The sequence below is a fragment of the Euprymna scolopes genome, chromosome 19 (assembly GCF_053919585.1).
Source record: "Euprymna scolopes isolate OS-2025 chromosome 19, ASM5391958v1, whole genome shotgun sequence".
NCBI classification, from domain to species: Eukaryota; Metazoa; Mollusca; class Cephalopoda; order Sepiida; family Sepiolidae; genus Euprymna; species Euprymna scolopes.
Window position 1 is genome coordinate 44,044,933 of NC_136500.1, and position 25,725 is coordinate 44,070,657.

A 25,725-nucleotide genomic window follows, 5' to 3' on the forward strand; every position below is an offset into this window, starting at 1 on the left:
ATTGAATGTGACCATCCATTTTTGTCCCCATTCCACTACAGATTAGATGTCATCCTCTAATGTTTCTGCCATTTCCTTATATATGTGTTCATTTGTTTTCCCCTCGTGCCAGTTATAGAGCGTGGTGTCATCAGAAAATATACCCATCTCAGAAACAATTTTATCAGGGAGGTCATTTATGAATATCAGGAATAATAAAGGTCCGAGGATAGACCCCTGAGGTACTGTCGCGATTATATCATATTATTTAGATGTACGATCGTCGGGACAACCTGGATTTTTCTCTTACTTAAGAGGATTTAATTACATTATGCATTCTTCCAGTGATACCATATGATCTAATTTTCCTTAGAAAACCATCATGCCATGCCCTGATAAAAGCTTTAGATATATCAAGGGCTACCGCTGTACGCTCCCCTGTTTTGTCCAGTGAACGGTATATACGTTCAGAAATTACAGTTAGGATATCGGTTATAGAACAGGGTTGCCTAAATCCATACTGATTGTCGGTCAGGAGTTTAGCAGTTGCAAAGTAATGGACTAGAGCTTGATTAATTAAGGACTCAAATATTTTGGCGAAAAGCGAGAGAAGGCTAATGGGGCGAGAATTTAATGGGTCAATTCTTTCACAAAAATTCTTGAAGACTGGTACCACAGAAGCGGTTTTCAAGCAGTCAGGAAAGCAACATTCGTTAAGGCATTTGTTGTAAAGTTTAGAGAGAACTGGAGCAACCTCAGCGGAGCAATTTTTTAATAGTACAGCCGGGATGAGATCGGGTCCACATGCTTTTGAGGGGTCTTGGGTTTTATGATACCATGTATCTGCGAAGGGGGTGATTTTCGGATCATCTAGTGTGACGTCTGTCTGCAAAGAAAAGTCAGGGAGGGAGTGGTGTGCCGGGTTCAATGTGGAGTTTGAGACAAACCGACTGGCGAGCAGGTTATCCTTCTCGGTTGCCGTGCAAACAACCTTATGATCGTTTGATAGTGGGGGAATCGTTGACTGCCATTATTTACTACACTGTTGTAGATTTTCCAAAAATCACGAGTTCCTAATTTATATGTTCGATGCGTTTTCTGGTGATTTCAGTGTATTCTGTCCTAGCTGTCGCTATTTCTCTCTTGCAATTACATCTAGCTTCTATATACTACTGTCTTCTTGAACTGGATTTATGTCAGTTGAATCTGCGGTACGCATGCTGCCTTTGAGCAATGGCAACTGCACAAGTAGAATTAAACCATTGGGGAAAGTTGGGCTTGCTATAGAATTTCTGTGTGTGAACAGATGATCAATCGCAGATTTGAATCATTCAGTGGTTTCATTTGTGCACTGTTTAGGTAGAAGAGAAAAGATATTTCCCCATGAGGCATCTCTGATGAGATCCCTGGTGGCTTCCCAGCCAGTCTTTTTGTAATACCTCGTTGTTCTGAGCAGGGGGTCTTTGGAGTCGAGAATTAAGGGCGACCTCTACCATTATCACAGTGTGATCAGCATTCCCGAATGGGCTATGGGCAATTGTTATACATCATCTTTACTGTATTTATTCCAATCCATGTTTCCTATGAATGTTAAACCGAAGAATTTGGACGAAAAAGATTTGAGGTAGTGTATCATTAGTCATGACTATCAATGTAATTATTTAAAAAGTGAAGCTTAGTCTTCGCAGCATTAAATGTTACCATCCGTTTATGTCCCTATTCCACTACAGACTGGAGGTTTTCCTCTGTTTTCAGGTATTTTCTTAAATATGCATTCATTTGTTTTCCGCCCTTGTATCTGTTATAGAGCGTGGTGTCATCAGCAAATATACCCATCTCTAAGACAATTTCATCAAGGAGGTCATTTATGAATATAAAGAATAATAAATATCCAAAGATCGACCCCTGAGGAACACCCACATTTATATTATACTGTTTTGACGTGCGACCATTCAGGCTAACCTGGATTCTTCTCTTATTTAAGAAAGATTTGATTATATTAAGTATTCGTCCATATAATTTAGTTTGCACGGGAAGACCATCGTGCGATACACTGTCAACGGTCTAAAATATATGTATGACTACTACCCTAGCCTTCATCCAGTTTATTCTAGTTTGTGCATTGGTTTTTCTTCTAGTTTTTCTAATAAGAATACTTTCTAGCTAGACATCAGGTATTTACAGGAGAAAGGGCCCCTGAATGTTGCAAAACTTTCTAAGTGAAAGTTTTTTCTTCTGTGGAACGCACTGGATTTTACTATTCATATCCAGGTTGTCAGTCCGTGTCGTTAACTGATTAATCACCATCCGCTCTCGTAACTGAAATCAAATTAGGATAAATTCATTACTTTGGGCCAAAAATGAACAACGACCTACAATTTTCCACTCTTTTCATGCCTTTGGGCCTAAGTTTTACAATGTAAAACCTTTGTACTTTGAGCAATTAAATAAATTCAAAGTGTAGTATCTGTTTTGATACTACATATTAATCGTTCCTGTCCTCAGTAAGTACATGAAAAATGCTTAGAAGATTAAAAGTGTTTGTGCTAACCCAGAGTACCTGATTTTATGGTTGCTAGGTTTTCACTATATTAAAAACTTACTTTGTATTTAAGTTTGAAGATGCAAGTGAATTGGAACAGAGCGAGTCTCATAAAAATGATTGGCTGCGTCTAACAATGCATAAATGCACATGCACATTCGAAAGCAAAAATTTCCTCCTTGAAAATATTTCAGTTTGGCTTTGTTTTGTCTGCTTTCTTTTACGGCATATCAACCACTTTCATTGATTTTATTATTTGGTAGAGGAATGTGATTTATGCAAACAAAAATAAATTCGTTATCATAAAATCTGATTAGAATGCTCGAAATATTTTAGCTTTATTGTCTTCGAATAACGTTTTCTTCTTTTTTCTTTTCTTTTTTTAGCAAAAGCGCCCATTGGGTAGCCAAATACTGATGAAGGCGCTTTCGTTCCAATTTTCTTGAAACAATACTACAAATCTTCAACTGACAGTTGTCAATGGGTTTATAATTACATAATTGTCGTTCTCGGGATTTCCCAAATGGCAAACACGGAGTTGCCTTTTGATTTGGGATGAAAAAAAAACTGTCTCGAGGTCTCGGATCACAGGGTGAAGGCGGATGTAGTATTACAGGAATGTTGATATTGTCATTGAGAATTCTTCTGTCTGGTAAATAGCGAGAATGATTGGGTAAACATAATTTCTAGCAAATGTCAATTACAGAAGAAAGAAGGAAAGGAAGAAAGTAAAAACGAAAAGAACGTATGAAAAAGAAAGAAATCACAATTAAAAAGAAAAAAATGCCTTCTGAAAAGAGTACGAAGATTAAACGAAGAGTGTTTGTTCTGATATTACACTTCATCTATTCTGTTCTCGGTTTGTAAGGAGGAAATCATTCTAGAATGAGGCAATTTTTATTTGATCTCTTGATGCATGCATTAAAACTAGCACGAACCGTTGAAATTCTACGGAATGAGAAATATATTTAATCCACATATGTTTTTATAAACCTGATATTTCTTTGGATAGTGTAAAAACTTTTTTTTAGAAATAGAAAGTAATATTGTGCTACATAGTTCAAAAGAAATAATAAAATAACATTATAAGCGACAATCTTTAATCTACAGTTTTAGTCTAGCCAATCTTGGCAGACAGGTTTTTTTGCCTTGTTTATTTTAAATGTTCCCTTTTTACGTAACATTTCGCTGAGTTCTTTCTTCGGTGAAGAACCGCAGCACATTGAAATTTCTACTAGTTTCTTTTCTCACACCATTGCAGCAATGATCATAGATTAATGTAATTATATTCGGAAGCTACATCAAAGGGAAGTCACTCTCATATTCTTGTACATGTCGCCAGATTGGCTGTTTTAACGTTAAATTTCGCAGGTATTGTTTTTTGTTTGTTTGTTTGTTTGTTTGTTTTCGAAGCAGTTTGACAGTCAAAAGTTGCATTTAGTCTATTTCTACGCGTAACTTCGGATTAATTAAAGGCGGAACAATCAGAATATTATATAGATAATGGAATAAACAACACCAAACAAGCGGATACATACACACAACAGTAACAGATTTGTAGCTAAAAAGTAGCTCGTGTCTCAATCAAACTATTGTTACTGTGCAAGCAATTAATAATTATAAGATACCGTAATGTTGAAAGATCACTTTAAATATTCAATTATTTTAAGATCCTTTTTTTTTTTTCAATAAAATGCCTGAATCTTGCATAGCATTCTAAAAGAGGTAGTGAATACGTTAGCGACGCAGCAGTTCAATGCGAATTCGGATCAGATGACGAGTTGATGTATTTTCTGATGTGTAACTTTCAAACATTCTTTCCTTACAATGGCAACCAAAACAGGTCTGTTATATTTTTTGCCAAATTTATTCAATTGAATTGCATTAGATATTAGAGAACAATAATTTGTAGAAAACTCAAAACAACATGACGATAAAAATAACCGCAACACAAATCAAATGTTAAAATGTTTGAATCAGAAAAACGTTTGCAAAGCAAGGGTTAATCGTCGGGACAATGTGTTAATTGTGAGTTTCTATTGTTGGATATATATATATATATATATATATATATATATATATATATATATATATATATATATATATATGTATATATATGTATATATATATTTAGAGAGAGATAGAAAGATAGAGAGAGAGAGATAGAGAGAGAGAGAGAGAAATTGTGTGGTTACGTACTCAGGCACTTTTTAAAATGTTATTAATGTTTTCAAAATTGACATTGTTCATTTTTGGCTGTTTAGCGCATATATATAGTGCTTCCAGTAGTTTTAGTCATTTTACGCTTGGATCCATATGAATGATTTTCGTATTTTCAATTAGGACTTTTCAAAATTGAGAATGTGGGCAGCCATGTTGTTTTAGGTGTTAGCAAATCGAGCTTGTGTCTGGACAATGTGTTAGTCGTGTGTTTCTATTGTTGGAGACTCATACTCCAAAAGGGCATTTGAATTGGTAAAGTACATTGGTTTCGTCGACTGATTTTATTGTCTGGGAAGTGCTTTTTTTTAATTATGAGGTTAACAGTTGTGTGTGTAATATTTTTCTTCGTCTATCGACCAAAAACGTAAATACCCTTTACAAAGATTCGTTTAACTTCAGGCTTTACTTACACCCACACACAAACACACACACACACACACACACACACACACACACTGAAAAATATATATACACATGCACATATATTAACTCTTTTACCATTTCCTTTCCTTTTAAAAATATATTTTTTATTTTATTGTAAAATCTTTTCTTTTTCGTTTAAGTATTTTCTCTCCTATTTGTGTCTCGTGCTAAATAGTTCCCCTTTTTCCCCCCACGTAGTCCTTCGACAATGTCCTGACTGTATTTCGAATAGTTGATTCTTTTTTGTCAGTTATTCTAATAAAAAAAAATATTGCCTGACTTTACCTGCCTTCGCCGGCGACGTTCGAGTTTGGTGTGCTCAACTCGAATCCTATTTTTCGGCAAACAACGTCACGGAGCAACGATAACTGCAAATACTCTTTAGTGCATTCCCTGCGTCGTTAACGCCAGCTGTCAAATATTTAATAACTGACACCCCTCTGCATGCAACTTACGATAGTATTAAGCGGAAGGTTCTGCTTCGGACGTCTGTGTCGACAGAAAAACATTTTCAGACATTAGTGCATGATGAGCTTTTGGGGGACTGTATGCCAACCGAGTTGCTCCGCAGAATGATGGAGCTGGCAGAAAACGTCCCTGCTGACAGTGCCCTTATAAAGCAGATCTTCTTTTCAAGGCTGCCTCCACAAGTTAAGGCGATTCTGGCACCCATGCTGGAGAAGCATCCCATTGATGAGATAGCGGCGTCGGCAGATAAAGTGATAGACTTCACTAAGGGGCCTACTACCGTCTCCATCCCTCACCCAGAGGCTGCAGCCTCTACATATTCTGCGATTGCTAAGGATGCAAGTCGAGAGGGGTTATGGAGCTAAATGCGAGTAGGTCACATTTGCCCATACACCGCTGCAAAAGCCGCTCGCCTTCTCCACACTACCGTCGCCGTTCAAACATGCCAGGATTATGTTTTTACCATAGCCGTTATCGCGCAGAGGCACGAAAATGTAAAAAGCCCTGTTCGTACATGAACCAGGGAGACTAAGGTCTGGGGAGCTGAGCGCGGCAGGCTCTCTACGGGATATTTACTACAACTGTGCCTATTTTATTACAGACTCCCTGCCCCAAGCACGTTGGTTGATACCGGAGCTGCTTGCAGTATTTGGCCACTGAAACTCCTCACAGAGAAGCCTCCAGTGTCGCCCATCACACTGAAAGCGGTAAATCACTCTCCTATCCCCACATACGGTCAAATTTCTCGTTCTTTGGACTTGAAATTACGGAGAGACTTTACGTGGGTCTTTACTATAGCGGATTTACCCTACCCCATAATAGGCGCGGACTTCCTGCACCACTTGGACCTGATAGTGGATATGCGCAGACGTCGGCTGACAGATGCGAATACGGAACTTTTTGTCTCTGGTATATGAACAAACAACCCCTCTATCAGTCCAGTATTCTTCATTGCCGCTTCCGATAACCCGTATCAGAACTTTTTACACTCCTACCCAGAGTTAACAAATTTAAATTTGTGGTAAGTGAACCCATGCACACCACAAAACACCACATTGAAACCACAAGTGCTCCTGTATTCTCACGACCACGACGCCTCCATGCTGACAAACTTAAAGCAGCGAAGGCAGCGTTCAACTATATGCTTCAGCTAGGAATAATACGCCCCTAGTCCAGTCCATGGCCTTTCCCTTTGCAAATGGTCCCGAAACGTGACGGAGATTCGCGTCCGACTGGTGACTATCGACGACACAATGCCATAACAGTACCTGATCGTTACCCAATCCCACATATACAAGACTTTACTTCCTCTCTGCATGGTTTTAAGACGTTCTCCAAACCAGAGCTAGTTAAGGCTTACCATCAGATCCCAGTGAATCCGGCCGACATAAACAAGACTGCGGTAACAACTCCATTCGGAGCGTTTGAATTTTTAACTATGCCCTTCGGTTTAAGAAACGCGGCTAGCACCTTTCAGCGCTTCATGGACGAAGTAGTGCGTGATTTGAACTTCATCTATAACTATATAGACGACATTCTCGTAGCAAGTGCCTCACCTGAGGAACATGTCACTCACCTCCACCTACTATTCAACGGTTTCAGCAATACCAGATGAGGATTAACCCTGGTAAATGTGTTTTCGATGCTTCGTCACTAGTTTTCCTGGGCCACATTATGAGACAAGTCGGTATATCTCCGTTGCCGGAAAAGGTGAAGGCTCTACAAAACCTTCAACCACCCACTTCACTTCGCCACTTCCTCGGTCTGTTAAACTATTAGATACGCTTTATCCCACACTGTGCGGATCTCCTAGATCCTCTTTCTTACCTGTTACGTAACAGGATGAAGAAAAATGAGCAAATCTCACTTAATGAGATTCAGCTTAAAGCTTTTAGTCAAGTGAAAACAAAACTGGTGACAACAGCTTTACTTGCACATCCTGTACCCGCATCGGGCACAATGTAGGTGCAGTGTTGCAACAGCAGCACCAACAACAGTTACAACCTCTCGCATACTTTTCGAGACAGCTGAAACCAGCAGAACAACGTTGCCACAATTTGCAATGTATCTCGCAGTGAAACATTTCCAACATTCACTCGACGGCCGTCAATTTGTGATCTACACTGATCGCCGTCCGCTTACATACGCTCGGCATTCTAAGCCGGGCAAATATTTTCCCCGCGAAACGCGCCACTTGGATTTTGTTTCGCAATTTACCAGCGATATCCGACATATCTCAGGTGAGCAAAATGGAGCGGCAAACGCTTTGTCCCGCCTCCTCATTAATTCTCTGTTCTCACAATCGGGTATCGATTTACAACAGATGGCTTTAGACCAGCCAAGTCTGGACACTTTGGATCCATCGTCACCTGAATTTGCAACATGACAATTCGCATACCTGCCCGTGCCTACCTCGGACACGCAGATCATTTGTGACACTTCAACGGATTCACCTCGACCATTTGTTCCATTAACTCATCGTAGAGTTGTTTTTGACACCCTACACAATCTGGCACACCCCGGATGCAAAGCAAGAGTAAAGCTGATTACAGCTAGATTTTTCTGGCCAAATATGAGGCGGGATATCACTGCCTGGACACGTTTCTGTGTATCCTGCCAAAAGTCAAAGGTGCACAAGCATATCCGTGCACCCCTTGGAACATTCACCTCGGTTAAGCCATGTTCTCATCGACCTGGTTAGACCTTGGCCGGTCAGTCAGGGTTTACTTATCTCCTTACCTGTATAAACCGTTTCACACGGTGGCCTGAAGCCATTCCTCTCACAGACATTTCGGCTGAGTCCGTAACGCAAGTCCTTATATCAGACTGAATATCACGTTACGGAGTTTCCACCACCATCACCACTGATCGTGGCGTACAGTTTGAATCCCACGTCCTCCGGGAACTTTCTGGAATTCTAGGGATCCAACGTATTTGTACTACAAGTTACCATCCAGCTTTTAACGGGATGATAGAACGCTTCCATCGTCAATTGAAAGCAGCATTACGTGCTTACCCTGACCAACAGCGATGGAGCGAATATGTACCGGTTGTCCTTCTTGACTGTCGTGCTGCTATCAAAGAGGACCTGGGATACTCTTCAGCCGAACTTGTCTATGGAGTACCTCTATCGTTGCCATGCCAAATGCTGCGCCGATAGAGTTAACAACAACCGATTCAGCTCTGTATGTCGACAGTCTGCGAGCTTATTTTAGTAAGCTCCCACCGATGCACACTAGGGAACAGACCATAAGATCTTCTGACCCAAAGGAGACTTCATCTTGGACTCATGTTTTTCTTAGAAAGGGCGCCGTGAAAGCCCCCACTAACTTCACCTTATACTGGCCCTTATCACGTGCTTTCACGTACTGATAAACTTTTCACTTTAAATATAAGTGGTAAAAGAGAAACTGTCTCTATTGATAGAGTAAAAAAAGCCTTTCTTGACACAAAAGCACACGAGCCACACATCCCTACTTACACACAGAATCAAGGTACGCATACACCTGAAGTAAATGCTCCGAGTGAAGACAATTATGTCACCACTACACGTAGTGGTCGACGGGTACATTGGGCGAAGAGACTGTCTAAAACTTAGTATTTCTGTTACAAAAAAGATTATTTCCTTGTATTCCCTTCTTTCCAGAAAAAAAAGAAGGAACGTTTTATTACAAAAAAAAAAGATGCAAATATTCCCCAACTTTTCACAGAAACGTAAGAACATTTTTCTTTTGTAAAAATAAATAAAATAAACTGAGATTTTTATTTTTCGCTATTTGTTATGCTACCTTTTTCTCTGTCGGCTTTCAGCCTAAGCAGGGGGTTATGTAGAAGAAACAAATGGATCTTTTTCTTTCGCAAATCAATGCCTCTCCCCTGTGTAATTTGGCCACATACTGATCAATTAAGGGTGCGGCGCATTGACTCTTTCTTTTCCGGTTTTATGGAAAAACCTTTTTGCCGAGAGAGACGCCAAGCAGATCGGACCCTTTCCCTTGCTCTCTCCCTCTCTCCACCTCTGTGTTATTTCATCCGGTATCGACGACGCCCACTGGGAATAACTATCGTGACTGCATCAGGTGACCAGGGTCGGGGTTTGACCAGGAATATATCTCCTTCTGAACATTCGCCTGAATAAATCTTTTCTTTGTTACATTTATTGAAGTTGTTGTGTTCGTTGTTTCAGAAGCTTGTGTTGAATTATTTATTTTATTAAGTTGTACCCTAAAAGCATGAACCATAAAACCCTGTATATCAAATTTCGATTCTGTAGACTGAAAATTAACAGAGTTATTGTGTAGGAAAATGTACACAGACAGACAGACAGACACGTTCACTTGTATATATATATATATATATATATATATATATATATATATATATATATATATATATATATATTGTTTGGCAATCCTTGCAGATTTGTTTGTGTTTGGATGTGCACAAATTATAAAAAATTATGAAGCAAATAACAAATGTAAACTATAATTATGTCATAGCAAAATGCAAGAAGAAAAATATTTTTTATTTTCAACACACAGCTGTTTCCAAACAAAATACAAAATAATCTTCTTCTCAAACATAATATATTTACCACATCTTCCACCTGCCATCCCTCCCTCTTTCTCATCATAAGTCTACCCATTCCACCTGTTCGTTGGACTAGACAATAGAGCCGGCCATCCATTTCCCACCCAACAATCAGTTCTTATTACGAACTCTATAAACTGATTATGGCTTCCATGAAAATGGTTCATAAATTTCCAATGATATCCGCAAATGATTACATATTTTAAGAGAAACAAATATGCGCGAAGTTACTTTACTTTTTTATTACCGGATTGTTTTTTTCTTTTTTCTTTGTAGATTATTGTTATTATTATTATTATTATTATTAGTAATAGTAGTAGTAGTAGTAGTAGTAGTAGTAGTAGTGTAGTAGTGGTAGTAGTAGTAGTATCATTATTATTATCAGCATTATTTTATTATTATTACTATCATTATTATTATTATTATCATCATTATTATTATTATTATTATCATTATCATCATCATTATCATCATTATTACCATTATTTTTATTATCATCATCATCATCATCATCATCATCATCATTATTATTATTATTATTATTATTATTATTTTGTAGTAGTAGTAGTAGTAGTAGTAGTAGTAAATTAGAGCTATGAAAACAATTGCATCTTGAATACCAGGACAAATAGTAAAAATACAAACATGTAATAATACTTGAAAGCTAAAAGCATAATATCCTATGGAACTTGGACGTACAAACAGATAAACTCATCCAAGCAAGAAGACCCGATATAATAGTTAACGGGAAGGAAAAGAACCAAGAAAAGTGATACCGTACAGTCATAAGTTAACTCCTTCAAAATGTAGTGTCGGCATCAATTGGCGTTACAACAAATAGTCAAGAAGGGTCGAGAGGGATGGGAACACCGAGGAGATAAAGCACGAACTAGACCTCCACTGGATGAGTTTTAAAAAAGTTGGGGCCTTCGTATTTCTTCGGTCCTTGTGCGTGTGTCACCATAAGCTGACGCCACACCAAATCATCAAGGAGGTTCAAGGAGGATGAAAAGAAGAAGGATAGAAAGCACTAGCCAAACTTCCACTGGATGAGTGCAACGAGGACTGAGAACTTGGGGAGGCTTATTGCCATTCAAATGTCGGTAAAGACCAATTGTCGGCAATAATGAGAAATCAATTGTAAGCGGCTGTTGCGATAACGTAAATACATTTGTAAAAGTAATCGAAAGAGGTGGAGAGTACGAGAATGTTATTTTCACCCCAAACAAGGCACATTGCCACTTTGATGCAGGGGCTACTATCAGGGACCTAAGTTGTAGAGGTATTATGTAGAGAGTTTAGCAACAATATGTCTGTTCACATTACACTTGAACTTCTGCATTTCAGTACAGTTGGGGAAGCAGGAAACCGAAACAGAATTCCAAAGTCCTGCAGTTCTGGGGAAGAAGCTATTAGAGTAAAAGGCTTTCTTACATCTAGGGATCTCAACTGTGTAGGGGTGGGGCTTCGCTGCTTGTCGAGTTTGTCGGGTATATTTTCGTTAAGGGGGTACAAGTGCTAGTAGTTCGTAAGACCATCCGCCATTCACATACTTATAAAACAGGCAGAGGGATGCAACATTTCGTCGATAGGATAGGGGCTGAAGCTTAGATGACAGTTCGGGACCTATTAGGTTGGCGACCTTCTTTTGGACCCTGTCCAGGAGCAAGAGACTAATAGCAGCTCAAATGTGATTGCAGTACTCCATACATGTGCGAATGGTGGCTTTGTAGAGATACAGGATACTTTCAGGCACAAGTCACTTTCTAGCATGATAGAGAGAGCCCACCTTCTTAGTAACAGCCTTGGCAATGATCTTGATGTATCTATCTGAACTCATGTTTCCAGTGAACGTTAAGCCAAGGAGCTTGAACGAAGTGCTTTCAGGTAAAGTATCTCTAGGTATAACTATTTATTGTTGGTTTCATGTAATTATTAAACGAAACGAGCTTTGCCTTGGCAGCATTGAACGTTACCATCATTTTACTACAGACTGAAGGTCTTCATCTAGGGTTTCTGCCATTACCTTAGATATGTGCTCATTAGTTTTCCCTACATGCCTTCTATAGAGCGTACTGTCGTCGCCAAATATACCCATCTCGGAGACAAGTTTATCTGATAAGTCATTTATGAATATCAGAAAAAATAAAGGTCCTAGGTCGATCCTTAAAGTATTTATATCAAATTCTTTGTACATATGCCCATCGAAGACTACTTGGATCTAATTATACTGAGCATTTGTCCAGTAATACCATATGAGTTTATTTTCATGAAAAGACCATCGTGCAACATACTGTCAAAAGGTCTAGATGTATCTAGAGCTACAGTCCTCCCGTTTTCTGCCTTATCCAGTGCTTGGTATAAATATTCGGAGATTACAGTTAGAATATCTGAAGTTGAACGGGCTTACCTAAATCCATGTTGGTGATCAGACATAAGTTTAGCAGCTGTAAGGTGGTGGAATAGAGCTTGATTAATCAAGGACTCAAATATTTTGGCGAAAAGAGGAAGGCGGCTAATTGGGCAATAATTTAAAAGGTCAGTTCTTTTGCCAGAGTTTTTGTAAACTGGTACCATAGAAGCAGTTTTCCAGCAGCCAGGAAAGAAAGATTCGTTAAGGCATTTGTTAAAGAATTTCGAGAGAACAGGAGCGACCTCAGCAGAGCATTTTTTAATAGCACAGCTGGGATGAGGTCAGGTCCACATGCTTTTGAGGTGTCTAGAGTGTTTTTTAATAATATCCTGCACTTGAGAATGCGTGATTATCAGATCATCTAGTGTGGTTTTTGTCCATATAAGAAAATCAGGGAGAGAATGGCTTATGGGGTCCAAGGTAGAGTTGTAGGCAAACTGACGGTAAAGCATGTTAGCTTTCTCAGGTGACTGTGCAAACAACCTCATGATTGTTGGATAGTGAGGTATTGTTGATTGCCCATTATTTACTACGCTATTGTAGATTTTCCATAAATCACAAGTTCCTAATTTCTGCGCTTCAAGGCATTTCTTAGTGGTTTCAGTATATTCCCTATTAGCTGTTGCTACTTCTTTCTTACAATTATTTCTAGCTTCTATATACTTTGTCTGTTTGTACAGTACTTATGCTGGATAAATCCACGGTATGCATGTTGCCTCTGAGCAATGGCAGCTGTGCATGTAGAAGTAAACCATTGGGGAGAGTGGTGTTTGTTATAGAACTTACGTGTAGGAACATGTGGTTCAATTGCTGCTTTGAACAATTCAGTAGTCTCATTTGTGCACTGTTCTGCTTGAAGAGAAAAGATATTTCCCCATGGGGCGTCTCTGGTGTGATCTCTACTGGCATCCCAGTCAGTCTTATTGTAGTACCTTGCCGTTTTGAGCAATAGCTCTTCAACTTGGGGTCGAGAGTTTCGAGTAATGTCTATCATTATCACAGCATGATCAGCATTCCCGAGTGGACTATGAGCATTTGTTATAAATAGATCCAAAAGTGAGGCTTGCTGGTGCTGGCGATCTAGGAGACGGGTCTGGAATGTTACTCTGTCAAGGAATGGGATATAGCAAAGTTATGGATAACGCTACCAGCCGTGTCAGTGAAGCCAAGCTAGTTAAAGAAGCCAAGCCAACTTCTGTGGTGGGCGTTAAAGTTACCAAATATATGTATTGTGGCGCTAGTGTCAAGGGAGAGTGCTACATCTATGCTATTAGAGACATGATTGATTATAGTACCGACCTGGGTTGATGAAGAGCGTTAAAAAATACAGGTAGCTAACGCGATGTTGTAAAGATAGTTTGAAGCACATGAAGGCCTCGTCACCGGATTCTAGTTAATATTCCCTAGACATGGGGAGGGTGTTATGAATATAGACTCCAAGTCCGTGCATATGTTTGTCAGAGTCTTTACAACAAAGTGGAAGATAACCAAGCATGTTAAATATGTTAGATGGGATGGAGGAGTGTAAGTTAGTTTCCCTTACTGCTAAGATATCTGGGAAGTTTGCTAGGAGAAATGATTCTACATCATCTAAGTTAGTTCTAAGTCCTTGGATATTTGTAAATGCGAGCCTCAAGGGAGAAGAAGAATTGTTTTAGATTGAGCTGTCATTTCATTTTATTTCATAGATCTAGGGTGTGGTGCTAGGCAAAACGGATGTGCATAGCCACCATCATGCAACACGAGTAGACAACCAGTCAGCTCCTCATCCACAGGAATGTGGCATCGGGAATGCCCACCAGAGATGAGTGCAGAATCCCTTTCCATGCGCGACATGGCACTACAAACATCCCGATATTATACAACTGATGATAGAGCAGCCACCCTAAGTACTACCAAAGAGTTAGAGCTCCTGTACTGTCAGCAACTGTCAAACCGGTACCCTTAAACCTGTCCGACAGGAGTAGCCCAGTACAATCATGTTAGCATGTATGGTAAAAAAGAATCCCCAATATGCCCAGGTGTAGGGGAAGGGAATAAGGCAAATGTGGGGAACGACATTCATTGCCCTAGTCAGGAAACAAGGCTAAACACTGGGCGTCTCTAATAAGTCCCTGCAGCCGCACCTCTGCTTCTGGCTAATAGGCAAAGAAGGAGCATGCATGCCGGGTGATAGGCAGAACCTATCTACTCCTTAAGCAGTTTAGATTTAATCAAATCACCAGCTCTAGGGAGGTTGTCGTCCAGGACTGAGTAGGCTTCCCTTACCTGTTTGGAGCCAAGACATATGAGATCAGTGGCACAGGTTACAAATCAGAGTTTTCCTTTTCCTAGATGATCAAGAAACTAGAGACGCTAATAAACACAAACAGAATCTTCAGCCAGGATTTCCGAATATCGGCAAGTTGAAATGCAAAATGTTCATTTCAACTTGCCGACATATTCTAGTACTTGTTTGCATGTACAAATTCATTCATAACTTGAAGTGGTTTAATATTAAATTCTTTTTATCTATCAACTTATATATAAAGAAACTACCTTGGCTTAAGTTAACGCCTTATACAACGTAACATCACAAGTGTATATGAGAAATTTCATTATCACACAAGCAGAAAGTCCTGGCATATGAAATCCACAGTAGGTTCGAAAGGGTGCGTTCAAATAGAGCACAAATGAACCATGATACTTCACTTCTTTATTTGAAACTTGTAGGTTTTCTACAGTGCACAAAGTTACTGCAGTAGACACATAAAGCTCCCTCCCTATGCACCGCGATGGGTCCCCAAATGGAGTAGGAAATTAGTCGATTTGATTGAAAAATGGGCGATTTCACCGCTTTTCATGACAAAAAACTATGGGAGTGTGAAATATTCGTTGATCATTATTCAGTTTCTAGGCAACGTTGAGTCTACCTTGCTAGTAAAAATATATTTAGACGTATTTAACGATCACGCAAGGTAGTGCACCCCCGCTAGTAACAAAATATAACACTTTGTATCTAGATTACTAGAAAAATGTTAGAATTATTTAAGCGTTTCATATGGTATCTCACACTTGACATTTATAAGAGTCCTAAGAAGGAGTAGTGCTCCTACATCTAGAGAGGTGCTGTTCAGAGCACCCTTTCCTATCTTCACAAGGTACAGGACCGACTTCGGAATTTACTGCGGAATGTCATCTTCTCTTCTCTTAAACCTCTTTCTTACAGAAAAGCTTTTATTTGTTTTTCTTTATTATTTTAATAGTAGGTGCTCGACTTATTTCCAATTTATGCCCTTCTTCCTGCAAATTATCTTCCACACAAAAGTCGTTTAGCCACAAACACTGTAAATATTTTCTCTACCGCCATTTGTGTACTAAACATTAACAGCGACTTCGGTCAGCAAAGTCTGTGGAAAACAATACAACTAGGCTGCTCTCCAACTGGTTGTTTTCAAGTTAAATGTAAACAAATTCTTTTTGAAGTGTCTTCTTAAATAGTCAAATTTGTCTCTTTAAGAACGTCGTCATCGACATTTATGGCTTAAATTGACAAGCTCATGAATTCTTATCCTCGAGTGACATTTGGTCTTGGTAAATAGTGCATTATCAGTGAAAAAAATATACCTAACCGGACCCATTTTGTAAAAAGAAAATCGAACTGTAAAAGCTAGTAAACACGTTAATAATTTTCAGATATCTGAATTGAATTCAGAATGAAAAGGTGTCCACTGCTAGAGATGAACGGGAGAAATTGCAGAGAGCGGTGGGCATGAAATTCTCCAACCAAGAGAAAGTGAGATCAATTGGCCAACGTGATGCATATATCTCTATCTGTGCCTTAATCCAAACTCAGATTTCATGAACAAAGCTTCTTCCCAAAACTGCCCGCCTGTGGAACACTGTTCGGCTGACCTGCTTCTTAGTTGAATACAACATGGTAGCTTTCAAATCCAATATAAATAAGTTTTGTCGAGCCTTCCCCATGAATAATCAAATTCTACCCAATTTACACCATTAATGATTACTATACTACAACCTTACATTGATTAACCCTTGTCCTCGAGTGGCCTTCGGTCCTTCATAAGTGGTGACTTTAAAGTAAATATCTATGTATAAACCTTTTGAAAGTAAAAACCATCACATTAATCAAATTTAAAAAGAAAATTCGAATATGAATACCCTCGAAAAAAAATAGAAAACTTTTAGAAAGAAAATCATAGAAATAAAGTAAAAGGAATAAACCCCTGTGCAATATCACTATCACTAATAATAAGGAATAAACCCCTGTGCAATATCACTATCACTAATACTCTTACCCATTCATAAGTTTGACAAAAGAACAATTTCAGCATCTTGACCAGAAGACTAGGAAACTAATGACCATAAACAATACATTACACCTAAAGGGTGATACAAACCGGGCGAGAACTGGTAATCATAGAAGACTGGCTAAAAGACGCGAAAAGAAAGAATTGGGCGAACGTATGACACAGAAACACAACAGCGAAATGCGAAAGGTCAAAGTTAGTAACACAAGGAATTATAAAACGGAAAACAAAATAATAAAGAAATAAAAATGTGAAGAGAAAAAGCTACATTTTTATTTTTTTTCTAGTTCGTGATTAAGCATCCTACCAGATGCCAGGAATTCGCCGCTATCTCATGAATTCTAACCGAGAAACCTCTGTAATATTCTAATTATTCCTTTAAGTGCAATTGTTTGAATTTCTCTTGCACTTGGTTCACCGGGTATATTTGTCTGGGAGTTTTTGCGATTATAACAAGAGATAAGAGAAGAGAAACGGTATTGACAGATGCAGAGAACAATATGATCCGACATAAAATCGATAAGAGACAGGGAAAGGATAAATGTAGACTCTGTGAACAAAGAGATGAAATGATGAATGAAATAATCAGTGAATGTAGGAAACTATTTCACACAAATACAAAAACGAGTACGACTGAGTGGGAAAAGCAGTACACAGGGAAGTATACAAACAATTGTATTTTGTACTAGCGGACAAATGGTACAAATACAGGCCAAAGACAATACTAGAATACAAACATTTTCTGAGACATACAAGTACAAATAGATTTAAAAAAAAACGTCCAAGCAAAAATAGACAAAATTTTATGATAGTCTTTTTTTTTAGTAAACAAAAAATAACTGTCAACCCTGGTCTACATGACAACCAGTAAACTCTCGCCATTTTATTCTAGATATCCATAAATGCCAGAACGCTTTCTACCTTAATAGTTTTCTTCCTCGTATTACTCACTTTCCACAGACTGTGCGAACATGCAAAAATTTTAATGTAACGTTAACAAATACCTTGTTGCACAAGTAGGATGTCTCTGTAGATATTCTCAATAACTTTGTAGTAGTCCTTTACGTTTCGTGACCTGTTCAGGGCGAACCAAAATAAAAAAATAAATAGAAAATAATAAAAAATATATGTAGGTGGATTGAATTTTGAAGTTTACAGCACGATGAGGATTCAGTAGCAGTAGTAATAGTAGCAGTAGAGCCCCAAACCAGATCCTGATTTTCTGAGACTTGAAAATAAGAACGTACGTTATTTTAGACCAGATCTCTCTCTCTCTCTCTCTCTCTCTCTCTCTCTCTCTCTCTCTCTCTCTCTCTCTCTCTTATCTTTTTATGGACAGGGTAACCAAGTAAGGAAACAATAAACAGATTGTAGTAGTTCATTATAAGAGAATAGCACCATTGTAATAATAGCATTTAACTTATACCCGGAGAGACAAAGAGAGCAAAAGAGAGCGATAGCATGGAGATATAGTGAGCCAAAATATATTAATTTTTCTTTTTTCTTTCATGTTTAAGTGGCTTTACAAGCGGATCACATTTCTTACTATGATATATATTTGCGTGTATCTGCGTGTGCGCGCCTCTCGGTACTACGTGTCTACGGTGCGCATGTGTTTGTGTTCGTGTCCTTGGGCAAGCCATACTTAAATTTCAATTGTGCCCTTGTTGTTGTTTTGAAACGTAAGACTTTTATTGTTCTCGTCACATCCGACTTGTTTACCAAATTACCGTGTCGCAATGACAAGATGCAACTGCCAACAAATTTATTAAACCCATTATCATTTGTTTTGCCTCGAGGTCATCCCTCTTCGTATTATTCCGTCTCTGACTTGATAGATGTTTTAATTCTTGTTGTCGTATATTATTATTATTATTATTATTATTATTATTATTATTAATATTATTATTATTGTTGTTGTTGTTGTTGTTGTTGTTGTTGTTGTTGTTGTTGTTGTACTCACTAGGAGTTTTCACATAGGCAATCATCAACGATTTCTCTCTGTCAACAATCGGCGGTGTTCCCTGGAGTCTAGGTCCCAATAAGTCTCACCAGATTTCCAGTATTTCAACCTCTTTCGATAGTCTGTGCAAGTTATTTGCATTATTGCAGTAACCGTATACCATAGATTCATCGCTGGCAACGATCATTGGTCTTCACTAGAATTTGGGTTGTAAAAAGCCTCCATAAGGTTCCATTCCTCTTCGCACATGATCAATTGAAGTCTGGTTAGTGCTTTCTCTCCTCTGTTTTTCTATCCACCTTGACCTTTCACGACTATTTGGTGTAGTGTCAGTTTCTGCCGACATTACAATGTTTTAAAAAGAGGAGATAGTTTACAATCATGCGCTTTGAGTTTTCTTGATTCCGTGCAGTTTAACATTATTACTCACTTGGGGTTTTTACACAGTCTATCATCAAAGAACTCTCTTAAAAAAAAACTTATGGTGTTCCCTGGATTCTGAGTGACAACAAATCTCACCAGGTTTCCAGTACTCTCGACCTCTTTCAATATCATTTGCAAATTAATTTGCGTTTTCGCAATAGCCATTTACAATTGATTTATTGTTGGTAGCGACTGCTAGTGTTTACTGAATTTAGGTGGCAATAAGGCTCCCCGAAGTACCCGTCTTCGGTCTTTCCATCCTCTTTCACCTTCCTAATTTATTTGTTGTGGCAATTTTTCACTGCATTCCAGCCCTTTTCCCAATGAACCTTTCTTGTATTATTATTATTATTATTATTATTATTATTATTATTATTATTATTATTATTATTATTATTATTATTATTATTTGTTGACAAGGAACTTTTATACAGGTCATCAAAGATCTCTCATTGAAAACAACCTGTGGTGTTCCCTGGAAGCTGAATGACAACAAGTCTCCCCAGTTTTCCAGTGCGCTCTATCTTGGTAACATTTGCAAATAAATTTGCGTTATCGCAGCAGTCGCTTACCATTGATTTCTCCCTGACAGCGGCCATTAGTATCCACTGGAACTTGAGGGGGAATAAGCCTCCCCAAGGTCTCAGTTTTCTTCGCACTTGTCTAGCAGAGGTCTGGTCAGTGCTCTACCCTCGGTTTTTCCATCCTCCTGACCCTTTTCGATTATTTGGTATCACTCTTTTGGGGGAGGGGGCGATGATAGAGCAATAGGAAGAGGATGGAGGGAGGGGATGGAGAACTTATAGATATGTATCTTTAGTGTTCTTGGTTCCATGTAACACTTCTTTATGTGTTTCCTCTACAGCAGTTTGTCCAGCCAACTCACCTTGCTCATGTGTATTAGTCTCCGCATTCAAGGGGTTTTCTTTATATTCCAGTTGTTTTCATTATTCTTATAGCTGTATCTTTCCGGGCATTTTTCTGATATTAATTTCTCCCATTCTTTTTTCGAAGCTTTTCGGCATTGTTCTTAGTGCTCTTTTTATTATAGGTATTATCCCGATTTTCTTCGTCATCATATCCTTTTCAGATTTCTGGCTAGATCTGTGTATTTGCTCTGTTTTTAATTTCCTTTGATATTCACCCTGTGGTCAATTGGAACAGCAAAGTCTACGATTTGACAGGGTTTTTCTTTCTTGTTAATTATTACGACATCCGGTTTTCTTGCTTGGATGGGTTCATCTGTCTGTATGTCCATGTCCCATAGTGATTCTCATTTTTAAGTATTATTACTGAAGTATGTTTGTATCATTTATCTTTGCATTCGAGATGCAGTTGTTTGCGTAATTTCCAGTGTACTGCCCCCCACTTGGTCGTGTCTATCCTTGTATTTCTTTTGAGCCAGTTTGCTGCATTCGCTTACTATATGATTTACCATCTCCTCTCTTTGTCCACAGAGTCTGCATGTGCTTTTTTCTTGTGTTTTGTCGATCTTTATTTTGATGTGGTTGATTCTTATCGAGTTATCCTGTGCTACAGTTATTAGAGATTCAGTTTCTCGGTTTACGTGTCCTTTTCGCATCCATATCATTTTGTCGTTCTTATATTTTGCTATTCTTATGAATCTTCCGTGTAGTTGTTTCTCTTCCCATTTGTTTCACATCTTATCCTTTGTCTCCGTTCTTTTTGTTGTTTTTACAATGTCTCTCGCTGCCATAATTATCATTTCAGTGTTCTGCATTATGTATTTTTATAGTTCTTTTTTTTGTGTATTATTTACAAAGCTTTCTATACAAACCAGATCTCTCCCACCGTCTTTGATTTTCATGTAGAGTCGGTTAACATCGTCCTTCAGGTATAGTGCCTTGTGCATTGTAATGAGTTTCCTGATCTTCTGATCGAGCTGTCTCAGTTCTTCTTTGGTGCAGAGTATCTTACTAATGATACTGTCCATGTATTTATACCTTTTATTAGGTTTCTGCTATATGATTTAGTTTCCACGAGTTTTCTTGTTTTCCTGAGGTATCTATTTCTAATTCTCTCTTTCGTTTCTGTAGGTTTGATGCCGTCTGCTTCCAGAACTCCCAAGTATTTATAGAGGTTTTGTTCCCCTGCTGCTCTTATCTCCGTTCTATGCCTTCTGTTGTCTCCATTTTTTGCTTTCTTATAACTAGTAGTGCGCACTTTTCCATACCAAACTACATTTGGATATCCTGGCTTAAGATCCTGGTAGTGTTTATTAGTGTCGCTGGTTCCTTTTTGGTCGTTGAAAAAAGTTTCAGATTGTCCATGTACATTAGGTGATTTTTTTTTCTCTGTCTTAGAGAACTGGTATCCGGCTTGGCACTTTCTCATTATATAGTTCAGGGGCATAATGGCTACGATGAACAGTAATGGTGATAGTGAATCCCCTTGGAAGATGCCTCTTTGTATGTTAATTTCTGTTATGTGTTGTCCATCAGCTGTCAATTCCAGTCTCCATGTTTTCATCGCATTTTCAATCACGTTGATGATCCTGCTGTGTGTTTTATACATTTTTAAGCATTCTATTAACCATGCTTTGTGGATCCTGACGTAAGCTTTTTTGTAATCGATCCATTCCATGGCTAAATTATTTCTCCTTTTTACTTCCTTGAAAATCTTTTGGTCCATATATAGCAGATCATGTGTGCCTCTATTTTCTTTTTGACGATTATTCAGGTAGATTTGTTCTCTCGGTTGTGCTGTAAGTATTTTCCACATAATTGTTATACACTTTATGGGTCTATAGTTTCTGGGGGCGTTTTCTTTCTCTGTGTCCTTCTGTATCAATGCGGTTCTGCCTTTTGTCATCAAATCTGACACGTTTGTTTTCTGTATACATCTTCTCATGTTTATAACTAATCTCTCGTGTAATGTTGGGAATCTTTGAAGCAGTATGCATGTATCCTGTCGTGTCCCAGTGCTCTCCAGTTTGCCATTTTTCTATGGGTTTTTTTTAGGATTTTCTTGTTGATTTCATTCAATGTTTCGATTTGTTGTAACTCTTTCTTCGTGTTTTTCAGCCATTCGGCATTTCTATTGTGATTCCGTCGTTCTTCACATATCTTATTCCAGTAGAGTTTTGTTTCTGCTGGGTTTGGTCGTTCTGTTTTTGTTTTTCCTTCGTTCACATTTTGGCCGAATTAGCTTTCATTGTTTTCAAATGTCCTGTTTTGCTTGTACTGTTCATATTTGTATCTATACCGTCTTACTCTCTCTCTCTCTCTCTTTTTTTTGCTGCTATTTTTGGTTCAGTTCTTCATGTTTCTTGTTTAGCCTCTTCCTGCTAATCACATTTCCAATTTTCCATCTTCCCCACGTCGCTTCCTTCCTGTTTATCGTTTTGGCTTCTTTTTTATGATTGTTGACTTGTGTTTCTAGCCTCATTTCCCATCCAGGTTTCGTCGGTCCATCTTTCGCCGGCTGTTTTCTGATTTGAACTTTATACTTGACGCCTTCGTAATTATTATTATTATTATTATTATTATTATTATTATTATTATTATTATTAGCATCCTTTTGAAGAGAGAAAAACTGAAGAAAAAATATTATTTATAAATATTCGGTAAAAATGAAAAGGAAATGGAGAGACTAGTAGAACTTGTGAGGACATACTCAGAAAACATTGGGATAGAGTTTGAGATTAGTAAATGCGCGGTGCTGGTGATGAAAAGAGGAGTAAAGGTTCATTCGAATGGAATAGTGCTGCCAAATGGAGAAATGGTGAAAGAAATAGAAGATGCAGGATATAAGTATTTGGGAGTGTTGGAGGGTGTAGGCATCGTGAACAGAGAAATGAAGGAGAAAGTCAGGAAGGAGTATCTTAGAAGAGTGAAACTAATTGCAAAGTCGAAACCATAGAGGAAACCTAATGAAAGCAGTGAATGCATGGGCAATCAGTGTTTTGAGATACAGTGTGGGAATTTTATAATGGTCTAACAAGGAGTTGCATGCCATGGATATTAAAACAAGAAGAGTTTTAGCAATGTTTGGCATATTTCACATTCAAAGTAGCGTAGCAATGCTGTATCAAAAGAGGAAAGACGGTGGGAGAGGATTGAAAAGTGTAAAAGATTGTGTTAGAACAGAGGAGATGTCGTTGAAAGAGCATGTGGTTAGAAGTGAGGAGTGCATGCTTAAGCTTGCGGCCAATGAAGTGGAGGTATGTAAGACCAATGCTGATTATGTGAAACGTATAGATAGAGAAAGGGCAGAGAAACTGGCTAGGAAGAAAGTGCATGGAAGGTTCTTCCAGAATATAGCAGAAGTGGTTGATGAAAGAGCTGGGTATCTGGCTAAGAGTACTGCAGCTTTTGTTTGCACAGCACAAGAGCAGACATAAGGAACACGATTGTACAAAAAAGTGGTTCTAGGAGAGGAAGTTGCTGCAGAAAGGTAAGACCTCAGAGTCAATTGTGCACCTTGCAGCAGAGTGTAGTGGAGTGCTCCAGAGAGAGTACCGCAAAAGACACAATCGCATGGGACTCCGGATATATTGGCAGGTGTGTAAGAGGATTGGGGTTGAAAATGGTTTGAGGAGGTGCCTGATGAAGTGAGAACAAGTGAGGATGGCAGGGTACAGGTATGATGCGACAAAAGTGGCATAACGACCAAGCAATTCGAACATAATCGTCCGGATTTGGTTGTCATTGACAAGGTCTCAAAAAACTGGCAGATTGTAGACTTTTCAGTACTCTGGGACAGGAATGTGAGAGAGAAGGAGAATGGGAAGTGGACAAATTATGCTCCATTGGCCTTGGAGATAAGGCGTATACACGGGGTTAAAACACAAATAATCCCGGTCGTAGTTGGTACACTAAGAGTAGTATCAAGTCGTCTGGAAGGACAATTGAAAAAACTACAAATCCACAATGTTTTAGGCGGCCTTCAGACCTCTGCAATTGTAGGTACCACCAACATTCTTAGGAAAACCCTTGATCTTTGAAGCTCCTGGTTTGAAGCCGGGATTAAGGGAAATCCTTTGGAAATTAATCTCATCCCTTTCCAGAGAGACGTTGATAAACGAAATCAGAATTATTATTATTATTATTATTATTATTATTATTATTATTATTATTATTATTATTATTATTATTGGCTCACAAGGAGCTTCTACACAGGTCTTCAGAGATTTTTCCCTGAAAACAGCCTGTGGTGTTCCCTGGAAGCTGATTGACAACAAGTCTCTCCAGGTTTCCAGTACTCTCCACCACCTCTTTCGATAACATTTGCAAATAAATTTGCGTTATCGCAACAGCTGCTTTCCATTGATTTATCGTTGCCAGCAGCTATTGGTATTTTCTGGGATCGAGTGGCAATAAGCCTCCCCATGGTCCGAGTTCTCTTTGCACTTATTCAGCTGAGGTCTGTTCAGTTCATCGGTCTTTCCTTCTTCCTTGACTCTACTTGGTTATTTGGTCTCGCTTTTGGGGGGGGGCAGTGATTTGGCAATGAGGATAGGTTTGGGTTAGAGAACTTATAGATATGCGGTTTCAGTGTTCTTGGTTCCATGTAGTGTTTCATGTTTTCCTTTTGCAGCAGTTTGTCTGGCCCGCAAATGTTGCTCCTGTTTGTTACTTACTTAATTCAAGGGTTTTTCTTAATATTTCCGCAGTTTTCATTATTGTTGTTCCTTTTATGTTTTCAGTTACTCCTTTGATTCTAATTTCTCCCATTCTTTTTTCAAAGTTTGTCGGCATTTTTCCTAGTGCTCCTACTATTATATTATTTTGATTTTCCTCATCTTCCATATCCCTTTCAGTTCTCTAGATAGCTCTGTGTATTTACTCCGTTTCTCCGTTTCTTTGATATTCACCCTGGAACACCAAAGTCTATGATTTAACAGTATCTTTCTTTCTTTTTAATTATTACGACATCCAGTCTTCTTGCTTGGATGGGTTTATCAGTTTGTATGTCCATGGACTTTGTGATTCTCGTTTTCAAGTACTGTTGTCGGCTTATGTTTATACCACTTGTCTATGTGTTCGAAATGCAGTTGTTTGCATAATTCCCAGTGGGCTACCCTTCCCACTTGGTTGTGTCAGTTCTTGTATTCCTTTTGGGCCAGTTTGCTGCATTCACCTCTCATATGGTTTATTGTCTCATCTCTTTTTCTACAGAGTCTGCATTTTCTGTTTTTCTGTTTTCTTGTGTTTTGTCGATCTGTGTTTTGATGTGGTTGGTTCTTATCGAGTTGTTACATGCTGTAGTTATTAGGGATTCAGTTTCTCGGCTTATGTATCCTTTTAGCATCCATGTCTAAGTCTTTTTGTTATCTTAATCTTTTGTCATCATTATGAATCTTCCGTGTTTCTCTTCCCACTTTTCTTTTCTCGTCTTATTCTTTGTCTTTCGGTTTTCTGTTTCATTG